Below are 13640 nucleotides of genomic sequence, written 5' to 3' on the forward strand. Positions count from 1 at the left end.
CAACAGACTAGAGCTCTAACTGATCATATCCACTCACCCGGCCAAAGGCGTGAAGTCCTGATATATATGTCTGAGGTCACTCCCAGCAACCCTGAATCCTCAAACCTCCCCAGTCATTAGATCAAAACATTTTAAAGCTTTCACTCAGGACCAAATATTACTCAACTCTCCAAAGGAGATGTCACACCGTGACCTCCGATCATCAGACCTCCCTGGTCGTCAGATCAAGACATTAAGCAAGTCGCTCTGGACCCAAAATGTTAAACCAAATCAAAAGGGGATATCACCCTGTGACCTCCGAATCATCCGACCTCCCCGGTCGATAGATTCAAAACATTAAGCAAGTCACACTGGACCCAAATATTAAAACAAATCAAAAGGAGAAATCACCACCTGTGACTCTCAGGTCTTCAAACCCCCGGTCGTTATATCAAAACGTTCAAATCACATTAAAGCAACTTGTTAATGTCTGAGACTCAGCAGTAGCCGAACCTTGATCAACGCGGGTCCGGAGGGCGGACCGCTACTTGTGATGTTCTTGTTGCCTCTGCTATCTGTCAAATAAAATACACAGGGCATCAGAGGAAGACCGCAGTTACCGGTCTTCTCTACTCCGATGCCTAAGTCAGTCAATGTATTTGTGTTGATAGAATAACATTAGGTAAGTAGTAAATGCGTAATTAATGAGGAGAGAGGAGTGAACCTTTTATAGGTGGGGAAGAGACTGATCTCTTCCTTATTTTTGATATGGGACTGATATGCTTTTGTTCCCAGCTTCTGATACTTCAGCGAAGTGATGTTGGTGCGGTGCGTCAGCGGTGATCCTGGGCTGAGCCGGAGCTCAGGCAATAGCTTGTCTGATGGTGTTTCCATCTGTCACACCCTCGATGGCTATTTGACCGCTATTGGTAGTATGAGCGTGGCTCATTGTAGCTAATTATGCTTTAGGCAAATGCTCATGTAAGTACAAGTTCCTCAAGTCCCCAGTCAAGGAAGGCAATCTTGGTTGGGGAGTTGCCTAGCGGTTTGAAGTGTTACTTCTGCTAGTCTTGTAAAAGCATAATTAGCGTCAGTGCATTGTCACCATGAACTTATTCTGAACAAACGCTTTATGCTCTTTCGGGTAGGCCCCTGCTAGGCCCCTCACGGAGTTCCCCAAGCCCCTGCTAAGATAGACCTCTATTTGACCGGTGTATTGTTTGTTGAGGGGAGCTGCGTTGAGCAGCGGGTGCTGGGTAGCGAGCCCAATCTTTGATACCCGAGTGACAGGGGTCAACGTGCCTGATCAGGGCCATCGAAGATAGTGTTAACATGTCCCCTTATTTTTTCCTAGAGGATGATAGGAGCATTTTAATGTGGTATTTTAATAGTTAATTCCTCACATTTTGCTTAGTTAATTCCTTAACGAATCGATTTTTAACTCAATTTCTATTTTTTTAGGTACATTGGAGTAGATGATGATGAAATGAGCTGTTTGGCCCCAAAATGAGCATTTTGGCCTGACAAAGCGTGTCTTGGAGAAATTGAGCCAATGAGAAAGCGAGCTAGACAAGAAATGAGGAGTGGCAGACTAACCATCCGAACTCCAAATGAGTTGAAACTTTCCAGATTCATTCTAGAAAGCCCAAGGATCATTTATCATGAAGAGTGCCAGAGCTAGTTTTGAGTGGAAGGCCTTCAAACAATCATTCCAATTTTCTACAGAAGCAAAACTGGAAAACTGGACCTGTAAGAGGTCCAGCAGCATTTTCGGCCCAACCGCATGGAATAAAGCTCTGAAAATTTGTCAGGATGATCTACACTCATAGTGGAACATTTTTTATGAAGAAGTCGAAGGCTCATTCTGAAGTCTTGTTGGAGAAATAATTGAAGGAATAAAGGGGCAGAAACTGACCTAAAACCAGCTCAATATTCACATGTTCATGTTTCCTACCCACATGAAGAAAGCTAATGCTTTTCTTTTTTTTTCCTTGGATATATTTTTCTACTACAATATCTTTAATAGATCATCATCACTTCCATGTTTCTGCACCTTCATGCTTTGCTTTCATTTCATCATTTCTCTATCTTTTCCATATTTTACAAATCACTTTCATACTCCACTTTCATTATTTTTCTTCCACTCATCATTTCACTCTTCTTTTTCTTCCCTATATAAACACCTTCTCCTCTCATTCTAAGATACACATTCCTTGATCCATTTCATCTCCTTGTCTCACCATTTCCTCTCCATTTTCCTTAGTTATCACTTCCTCTCTTCTCATTCTCTCACACATCTCTTCCATCACATATATACACCATCCACTGCCCTAAATCAGAAACCACACCTCCATACTCTTCCCTCATCATAGCTCATGAGATCCCTACTCCAAGGAGAAGCCGTAGCCTCCATCTTCCATCAAATCATCTTCCATCGTCTTGTCGTACTCCTGCTTTGAAGACGCCTCAAGCTTTCTTGAAGAATAATCAAAGTGAGATCGTGATATCTACTACCCTCTACGGTTTATTCCTTTTGTACTTTTCGAAGTCAATATGTATATGTTTTTGGATTTCCAAACTATGAGTGAGTAATTTTCTTGTTGAGAACTAGTATGAAATCCTAGTTATGTGATGGATTTTTAGCTTTTGAATCTCTTTTTCGATTACAAGGTTTTGTGAATGCTTTGTTTGATTTTATTTTATAAAATCTTTTATATGTTTATGTCTTAGATTGATCACCTAAAATATGAGCATGTAATTTGGAGCTAGTTTTAAGGTGCAGTGCGTTCACGGTCTTAAAACACTAAAGTAGTAATGCCTACATGTTAGGTGAAATCAAACAAATAGAATACATGCTAGGATGGCGTTCCTCACTAGTTTTGTACTCTAAAATCAATCTTTCCAAAGAGCTTAATGTGTTTATGTGTGCTTAATGAGTTAATTTGATAGGGTAGCGTTCTACACTTTGATTGCATATAAGCAAGCTTAGGATGCAGTGCGTTCACGGTTCTAAGTAATTTTGGGAAAAATAAGGCTTTAGCGGCGATCCTAAAGTTCTTGATTGGTTTCATTCACATGCCTTTGTAATTGAAGATTAGGTTAAATTGTCTTTCTCTGTTCATAACTAGTGGTGGACTACGAAGTTCTCAACGTCCATATATCTGATTTAGAACCCCTAAAAATTGCAACATTTTCTTTCCTTTATTGCTTGCATTTTCAAAACCTAAACCCCCTTTCATTTAGTTTTTGTGTCAACTTTATTTCCCTTTTCTTTCTTTAGTTTTTGATAGTTTTGTTCAATTAGTGCAATTTGTGAAAGTACCCTCAATCCCCGGACTGAACGATCCCTGCTTATCCTATACTAACAATTGTCTTTTGCAGGGTAATTTTGTGCGCTTAATTCAGGCGTACCAGAGGAACGGAGCTTGACTGTAACGCCGCGTGACGTAGGCCTGGGCACGGGCCGAGCCCATTTCGTATTTCACTGGGCCCGGGACCGAGGCCAAACAGTTCGGGCGGGCCCATATTATGTTTTCAACATCCAGGGACTGGGAAGGCTCAGACCGTTAACAAACGGGCCTGTCCTTCAGGCTTTTTGGGCCCAAATATGAATTTCTGGAAAAAGAAAAAAAAAGCCTGAAAGTATGTTTTCCTGCTAATCATGGAGAACTTGTTTCTTAACAAAACTTGCACTGTTAAATCAAATCACAAGGCAGTAAAAACTTCCAGAAAAAGCCATAAATAATCAAATAACCTTGATGGCTTAATGTCGTTGAATCAACTTAACAAATCACAATCACATTCAACTTAACAAATCACAATCACATTCAACTTAACAAATCACAATCACATCTCTAATGTTCCAAGTTTCCAACTTCCAACATCAGAATCAAACTGTCCAAACTCCAAGCATAACAAATGTTCCATTGTTCCGAGTTCCAACCAAACAAAACTTAACAACCAAACTTAAAAAATAACAATCTCATCTCCAAATTGCGGTTGAGCTCCATCTCCAAACAGCCACCCCAACTTCAAAACCAACATGGCAGTAGGCAGCAACTAGTATCACACATAAGCTAATTTCTGATTTTCTGAACTGCAAGTTACACACCAAAACATCAGATTAACTATAGCACACTCACACCAAATCAATAACAAAATCACACCACATTTACACATTAGTTATCACCATCAGTAACCAAATCAATTTGAGTAGATTAATAGTAGCACACTCACACCAAATCAGTAACAAAATTACATCACATTTACACTATAATCATCAGTAACCAAATGTCCAAATAAGTAACAAAAGAACACGAATTATCACCATCAGTAATCAAATCAATCAGTAACCAAATGTCCAACTCAGTAACAAAAGAACACAAATACCAAATTACACCTTTAGAAGTAGACTTTGCAGATTTTGGAGGCTTCGCAGCAGTACTTGTAGACAGTGCCTGAGTTGAGGTTTTGTCTTGATATTCTGCAAGTTAAAAGAAATACAAACGGTTACCAATTGAATAAGTTGTGTAGATAATGAACATCAGTAGTTGAATAATTAAAAACTGACCTTTCTCAATGTCTTCATAGAGTAGCACCTCCTCGACGGTTGGAACATACTCTAGACCCATTATTCCCAGACTCTTAGGCCAATTTTGCAAGCATATAAAGGCTTCAACACTCCTAGGAGTTAAGGAACTCCTGTGTGGATCGATTACTCGCTTGCCTGTGCTAAAGCATGACTCAGAAGCTACTGTGGAGACTTGTATGGCTAGCACATCTTTTGCCACAGCTCGCAAGTTGGGATATTTCGATCCACTGTGCTTCCACCAAGTTAAAACTTCAAAGGTTTCCCCCACTTTAGGCCTCTCGAAGGGATCAATAATGTATCGATCAACTTCACACTCCACCACAATTTCATCGTTGTTCTCAAGTTCTTTCGCCCAATTATCCATCATTTCGGCCATCTTGCCACTAGCACCTCTCGTACTAGAATGCCTCGATCCATTGGTGACCTTCTCCTTTTGGTTTGAGGCTGAATTCATTGAAGCTACATATGTATCAGTCAAGGCCACTAGCAGATCTTTGACCTTTGCTTCCCTCTCTTTAGCTTCACCATCATCCATGCCCAACTCCGTCTTGCAAATATGAGTGAAACTTCGAAGTTTATACCTAGGATCAAGAACTAAGGCAACCAAAAGAAGCTGATTGACATCATCGATGTTGCTAAAATATTTTTGAAACTTATTCTTCATCCTCACTGCCATCCGACCCGTCAACGATGCTGTTTCATTCTCATAAGCCATTCCAAGCTACCACATTCCATCAATCTCAGCCTCTATTGCCACAATGTCATGGAAAGTTGAATGGTCAGTAGGCTTCAAAGTTGTACTTATCCTCAATGTAACATCATAGAAAACTCGTAAAAACTGGCAGAAAATGGCAGCCCTTTCCCAATCATCATCATTTGGTGGTCCAACCCTCTTCCTACGAGTTTTGGACTTCACTTCCTCCACCACTTCTAAATCTTCATCTATCGCATCTTCTTCACCGAAATATTCATTATATTGATGCACATTCTCTTCAGCTAACCAACCAAAGTCCTTTTTCAAGGCAATTGCTGTGTCCAACATTAGAAATCTGGAGTTCCACCTAGTCGGAACATCAAGAATGCAAACTCTATTGGAATCCAAAATTTCCTTCTCAACACACAACTTGAATTCATTGAGCCTAGAAGAAGAAGACCTCACATACCTCACTGTACTTCTAATTAAATCAACCGACTTGTCCATAATAGACAAGCCGGATCTAACTACGAGGTTCAAAATGTGAGCCAAGCACCTCACATGTAGATGCTTCCCCCCCAAAACCGGGGGACTTGTCTAATTCAATATCTTCTTCCGAACATACTCCACTGCATGTTTGTTGGCAGCAGCATTATCAACCGAAATGGTCAATACTTTATCTATCTTCCACTACACCAAGGACGTTTCTAAGATCTTCCCAATGGTGACACCCAAATGATTGGGAATGCAGCAAAAGTTCAGTATCCTTTTGTGCAAATTCCAACCTCCATCGATAAAATGCGCTGCCACCACCATGTAATTGACATTCTGTATTGATGTCCATGTATCGGTAGTCAGACACACTCTATGTTTGCACAACTCAGCCCTAAGCTCCTCTTTTTTGGCATCATACATCGCTAAGAATCTCTTCACAATAACCCTTCTGCTAGGGATTTCCCACCGAGGAATGGAAACCGAACAAAAGTACTTAAATCCCTCCTTTTCCACCTGACTAAAAGGTAATTCATCCATAACTATCATCACCACACAGGCCTCTGTACAAGCTTCTGGACTCCACTATCTCATCACTACAAAATTGGCACTCCCATCACTAGTCAACACCTTTTGTCCTTCCTCCAAATCTAATCTACCAGGATATTTTTTGCACACATTCTCTATATGACATCTAAAAGTTGAAGTACCATTAAAAGATGAATTAGCTTTGAACACAGTATCACAATACTTACATCTCGCTTTGCTGCAATGTCCGACTACATCCTCCTTCCCATCCTGTTCCGAACTCATAAGTGGTTCATCAAACTTCTCAAAATGCTCCAAAACATTAGATCGCCAACTGCTATTTCTAGTCCGACTCGAATCCTCCCTCTTTCTCTTCGCTGTCTCCGCTTGGCTTGAAGCCGTCTAACCACCATCAGTCGTCGCACCGCCACCAGTCGCCGCATCGCCGTTAGTTGTCGCACTGCCCTCAGCGGATGGATTCGCTGGCACCAACTCATTCCCAGAAGTGGCCATTTCGAACAAGAACGAACAAGATATCAGACGTAAAAGGCTGAAGAAGGCTATACATGAACCGATCGAAGCTTGATTTTAGAAATAGGCTAGGATTGGAAATCTGAAATTGGGGGTTTTACTTCTTGTTTTAAGGTTCGAAGAAAAGAGAGGCAGAGAGATGAGGTCGTGCGTGATAGCTACTAAACGAGTAGGATTGGAAATCTGAAATGGGATTGGAAATCTGAAATTGGGGGTTTTACTTCTCCTTTTAAGGTTCGAAGAAAAGAGAGGCAGAGAGATGAGGTCGTGCTAGGGCTACTAGCTGCTAAACGAGTCGTGTAGATAAGTGGGGGTTGTGATCACCTGTGGTCAATTTCACGGTATACTCAAATAAATGACCTATCACAGAGGGACATATGGCAGTAATGGGACTAATGGCTTTTACGGGCTATAATCCGGGCTTTTATGCATGAGAGATACCGGGCCCGGGACCGGCCTTTTTTTATTCATAAACGGTCAGGGCCTCAAATTTCCCTCTTTTTTTTCTCAAAGCCAGGCCCGAACTCTGTGGTCCGGACCGGTCCGGCCTGGTTTTTCCGGTTTTCAAGTCCAATCACCCAGCCTTAGCGTGACGGTCGTTGTCGTTATAAGGCGTTACCTCGGGAGTCGCCGCTAGCGGGAGCCTCTCTGCTGAGAGCTAGTGGTGCATAGCAGAGGCTTTCTCACTTGCAAGACGAAGGTGAGAAGTTCTGCCAACGGTGTTGCGCTTAGTGGAGACTTTCTCTCCTGAATGGTGAAAGTGAGAAGTTTCGTTAGCAGTGTTGCGCTTAGCTGAAACTTTCTCGCTTGCAAGACAAAGGTGAGAAGTTCCGCTGGTTGTGTTGTGCTTAGCGGAGACTTTCTCGCTTGCAAGACGAAGGTGAAAAGTTCCACTAGCGATGTTGCGCTTAGCGGAGACTTTCTCGCCTGAATGGTGAAAGTGAGAAGTTCCGCTAGCAGTGTTGCGCGTGTCGGAGACTTTCTCCCTTGCAAGATGAAGGTGAGAAGTTTTGCTAGTGGTGTTGTGCTTAGCGGAGACTTTCTCGCTTGTAAGACCAAGGTGAGAAGTTCCACTAGAGATGTTGCGCTTAGTGGAGACTTTCTCGCTTGCAAGACCAAGGTGAGAAGTTCCACTAGCGGTGTTGCGATTAGCGGAGACTTTCTCTTCTGAATGGTGAAAGTGAGAAGTTCTGCTAGCGGTGTTGCGCTTAGCGGAGACTTTCTCTCATGCAAGACAAATGTGAGAAGTTCCGCTAGCGGTGTTGTGCTTAGCGGAGACTTTCTCGTTTGTCGATTGATATGTCTGCTCTTGAAGGTTGAATTGGATAGATGTTTCTTCTGACAGTGCCTGACGTGTGTCGGCTACCTATTAGGTTGGCGTGTGGGTGTACGTCTTCTCAGCATGCCCATCGCTTAGCCATTAATGAGAGTAAATATCATTTTTGTAACCGAGGCGACACCTCAGTTAACTTAGATAGTGGGTGCGATCGTGGGGCATGCGTACGGTTCCTGTGCGATGTCATTTTTCAGTGGACGGCCTAGATTTATCTGATGTTGACATAAAAGAAAGGGAGCTTAGAGGGATTTGACACTTTCTCTAAACTTCAAACCTGATTCGTCATCTTCAAGCCTTGTTCTGTGAGAGTCAGAAGGAGTAAATACTGCAATTTAGGAGTGAGGGTGTCGATCTTGGAGGAGAAAAACTATCCCAGAGGCAAAATTAGGCATCTGCAAGCACACACGGCAAACATGCTTCACATATTTCAGGTTGGTGATCTCTGGCCACTGTTTCGTGTTTCATTGTTTGTCTGTCTTCTGTTCTTCTTGAATATTTTTCCTTTTGAATGAATTCTTGCCATTCTGTGACAACGTGTTTGAGGGTTTAGAAAGGTTTGTGGGTTGGTTTTGGCGTTTTTGGCAGAGGGTTCGTGGTGGTGAGTTTGCTAGATGGTCGAATCTGGGTTAAGATGGGAATATGTTTTGTCTGCTTTTGGTGGTTTCTGGGTTTTCTTTGCACTTGCGTTCTTGGAGTTCTTGGATAGAATCTGACATAGGGATAGTTTAGATCCATCTGGAACTAACTGATTTGGGTTTTAGGGTGTTTGTGATGGCTAACTTCATAGAGATCTCGAGCAGTGAGGATTCCGGGTTTGACGTGTTGCTCAACGGTTTAGATAGGGTTTTTATTGACTCGTTGGGTCTGTCTACGCCTATAGGAACCTCACTATCCGATCCGCTAGATATCGAACCGCTATTCACAATATACCCGACTATGGGTGGAGACGAACAAAGCGGTGGGGGACGAATGAAAACTACTGTGTCGGCAGGGGAAGATACCGCCGCCAGCCAAAGGCGAGTGGAGCGATTGGCTAGTCACGGTGCATCCAGCGGTTCACACGAGGAGGGTGGTAATCTTGGTAACGATAGCGCTGTTGTGTCGACATGGAAGTTGTCCGATGGGACGCCGGTTGACGAAACGGGCGGCCCGATGACGCAGATGGCGATCAACAGGGTGAAGCTAGTGTTCAAGCTCCCTGGGGTGGCGAAGCTAAGGTCGCCGTTGAGGAACGAACAAGCGTTGTCTCTATCGGCGAGCTATGCAGCTGTACACGAGGAGGTGTTTCATTAGGGGGTTTAGTTCCGCTGTTGCCGAACCTTTAAATACTGAATTCGACATCGCCTTTGGACAAGTCTGTCCAAACATGTGTCACCTACTAATTAAGCTTAATGCACTATGGAGGATGTCCGGCTATGAAGGTCCGACTGTGGCTGAGGTTCTGCACTTTTATGAGTTAGCGAACGTGCAGAGGAAAGGGTGCAGTGGGCAAGTGAACCTGAGCCAGCGTACCGGAGCTCCTCTGTTAGTTGAGAATCCTCCGGACTCCATGTCCCTCTGGCTGCAATCTACTGCGTCGTGATGGAGGGTTGGGAGTACGAACCGACCCTTAATAAAAAGGGTCCAACCCATAGGATTAAGTCGAAGTTTCAACCTATCAGAGGTTGCCGCTGTTCCTTTTTTTTTTTTTTTTTTTCATTGCTTCAATTCCACTATACCCAAAACTAACGCTTCCCTTCTTCTTAGTGTGTGCAGTAGGGTTGCACTTTGTGTTAATGCCGGAGGAAGAGTGCCACGTGGCTAGAATCACCAATTGCTAGAAAAATCGCAACCTTCTCGATCTACGGCTATTGACTGGCTGGGAGTTGTTGGTGCAGCTGAATTTGACTCGGCTTCCAGGTAGCTACCCCTGAGTATACTTCCTTTGTATTTTGTTATTTTTCTGTGTGTTTCCACTGTCCTATTGGTTTAACTTGACGCTGGCCTTGTAGATCCCGTTCCTAGCAACAAATTAAGTCATGCAGCTTTTGATAAAGCTATGGACAGCCCGGCCTTGACAACTACCTGGAGGGCATATTCACGGCGGCTCTTAATATGCAGAAGACCACCATTGACCCCCAGACGTAGGAGGTCAGCCCTGTTGAGCAACAGGTTCTCCTAGAGATGCCTCATCACTCCCATCTCCCTACCACAGGGGAAACAACTGTGAGTCAGACAGCCACCCGATCGGAGTGCCCGTGGTCAAGGGAAGGTAGCAGGCGGCAAGAAAAGGCCGTGGAGAAAGTTAATTCATGTTGCCCAGCGTGTGGTCCAGAAGGAGAAGGCCGTGCCGCGAAAAGATCCTGGCAGCGGTGAGGCTGTTACCATAGTCAGTCTAGAATCGGATGCCCCGACAAGGACAGTCGCCTCTGATGTCGCCAACGTGCTGCCCTTTAGAGGAAGCGGTGGCAGAACGATGGCGAATAGGGTGATGACGCGGTGGAAAACATGCCGCTTTCCCTACGCTAACAATAAAAGAAGGCACGGAAGGAGAGTCGGGCGGTCGTTGCTGACGCCGGCGGGGAGGTGCCATCCAGCGGTCATGACTCCTTCGCTTCATATGTTGAATTCCTCATCGACAGCGAGCGGGAGCTACTCTTCAACATCTGCGAGAGATTGGGGTTCAGAGGCATGGATGGCACCGTGCTAGACACTTCGCTGCAACAGTCAACATTCAGCTCGGCCTTCGGCCAGCTCATTGTCGGGCTAAACGAGTTGTTCTTGGCGGTCTCCAAACCATCCGCCGTCGAGGTGCAATTGCGCGCTGAAGTCAATAGTCTGCGGCAAGAGTTGGCGGGTGTAAAGAAACGGCTCCAGGAGTGTGAGCAACAACTCTCCAAGGAGGAGGTGGACTGGTGGATGCCCGGGGCAAGCTGGAGGTTGTCATCAATCAGAATGTGCAGCACAATGTCAAGGTGGCGGAGCTGTGAGAAGAGATTGCCTGCGTTAGCGAACAGCTGTCGGCTAAAGTAAAACGGCTTGACATCGTGCAACTGGATGCTGCTGCTCGGTCTGAAGAGGTCAAGCTGTTACAACGTCGGGCCGAGGGTTGGGAGGTGGAGAAGGAAAAGTTAGCCGCCGCGGCTGTTGAGGCCTTCAAGCAGTCGAGGGAATACAAAGACGCGCTGATGAACCCCGGCATAGCTGGTGCTACCGCCAACTTTAGCAAGTTGGATGTCAAGGGCGTAATCAACTGGGATAAGGCGGCCCAAATGCAAGCTGAGCAAAGTCAGCGACAGACCGCTGAAGGTCGACCTGACTCCTCGAAGCCCGAAGGTGTGTGGTTTGGTAGCGGTGAGTCTGTCCAGCGGAAGGGTGAAAGTCCTTAATAGTCCCTGGTGTCGACTGTCTCTCGATGCCTCCCATGGCCGGTTCATGGCTGCCAATACCCGCAATGATGGAACAATGATTACTCCGAGTCCCACTGCCCCCGGATTTGACCAGATGAGCGGCTCAGTGGCGCAACCCGCGCAGGTGGATGGATATGGTGCCGCAGGCCCCCAAGGAGAGTTGCGTGATGCTTAGGGCTTTTATTTTTGTATCGCCGCTAAGGCAATTTGTGCTTCATACTAAAACAACATTTTGGTTGGGGAGTCCCAACTAGAGTTTTCAATAAAGTGATGTTATTTCTTTCTTTGAATTTTTCGAAGTGTGGGATTGCCGCTTACAAATACTTGTGTTGTTTTAGTGTTAGTATACCGCTAGAGCTTGGCTTATGCTTTTGTTTGTCAATGAAACATTAAAGGAATTAAAATTGTTCTATGTGTACGAAGTAGTGGATGTGGTCCGCTGAATGTTGTTTGGTGTTTCCAGTTAACTATTTGTGCTTATGGAGAACAATGGTTTGAATAATTCCTAGTTTCATTGATAGCTGGAAGATCAGCGTTTACAAAAGAGTGAGAGTACCCATTGATTAGCTTCCCTTAGCTAAATATTGTTCAAAAATTTAGCTAAGTCAAGATGCTCGTGGGTCAGCGGTATGATTACTTGTAGTAATACCGAAGGTGTGCGGTATTCTAAGGGTGGGTTTGTCGTGATGCCATCCTTGTCCCTTAGATAGAAAGTGTCGGGGCTGACGACTTCTACTATTTGGTATGGTCCTTCCTAGGTGGGACGAAGTACGGTTGGTGGTGGAATAACTTCCTTCATTACCCAGTCCCCAAGTTGGAGATTCCAGGCCTTGACTCTAGCATTGTAAAAACGCGATACCCGTTGCTTATTTTGCAAATTGTGCAAGTGAGCCCTGTGGCATTTTTCCTTGAGGAGATCCTTGTCGAGGTTGATGCCCTTGCCGTTGGTCTCGGTGCAGTAGCCCTCGACCCTAACGGCAGGTTAGGTGACTTCGATGGGCAGGACAGCCTCTGTTTCGAACATCATGCAGAATGGTGTTTCACTGTTAGCGTATGTTGGGGTTGTCCTGATGGCCCACAGGACCTTCGGGAGTTTCTCCGTCCATAAGCCCTTGGCGGCATCGAGTTTCTTTTTGAGCAATTTTTTGATTATCTTGTTTACCGCTTCAACCTGCCCGTTGGTTTGGGGGTGTGCCACAGATGCACAGCGCATTTTGGTGCCTAGATTAGCGGTAAAAGATATTATCTCCTCGTTGTTGAAATGTGCCTCATTGTCTGTGACGATGGTGTGAGGGACGCCGTACCAGCAATAGATGTTTTTTTAGAGGAAGTGGGTTACCTTAGCGGTAATGATTGCCGTCAGCGGTTCCGCTTCTATCCATTTGTTGTTGTAGTCGATGGCGACGATGATGTACTTGAACTGGCCCTTAGCAGTTGGTAATTTGCCAACTAGGTCGAGGCCCCAAGTGGAGTGAATCCATGGGCCAATGATTATTGAGAGGGGCTCCACTGGGGCATGAGGGAGGTCAGTGTATTACTGACATTGGTGGCAGGACTTGGAGAGTTCTCTGGCGTTATCGCCGAGCATGGGCCAAAAGTACCCTTGGCGCATAGTGCGATTTGCCAGAGATCTGGCGCCTGAATGATTACCACATTCCCCCGCATGTATCATTGCCAGGACTACCCTTCCTTCTTCTGGGGTGAGGCATTGGAGGTGGGGATAGGTGAATCCCTGGGGGTAAAGCTTGTCGTTCTGTATGTTATAGCGGGTTGCCCCCCGCTTGAGCTACCGTGCCTCGACCTTGTCGGTTTGCAGCATTCCATTGTGCTTATATTCGATTATTTTATCCATCCCGCTGGGATTGACCTCAATGTTGAATATTTTCGCTAGGGTTTTGGTGATGCTTGGCTTGTCAAGGCATTCTACCCTTGTGTCCATCAGATTTTGGTGTGGCTGAGCGGCTGCCAGTCTTGCGAGAGAGTCTGCCTTGGTGTTCTTTTCTGTAGGGATTTGTGTGATGGTGTGGAACTTGAATTTCCTAAGCAGAGTTTTGACGTACCCTAAGTATGCCGTTAGCTATTTATCCTTGGCCTGGAAGA

The sequence above is a fragment of the Rosa chinensis genome, chromosome 1 (assembly GCF_002994745.2).
Source record: "Rosa chinensis cultivar Old Blush chromosome 1, RchiOBHm-V2, whole genome shotgun sequence".
Lineage (NCBI taxonomy): Eukaryota > Viridiplantae > Streptophyta > Magnoliopsida > Rosales > Rosaceae > Rosa > Rosa chinensis.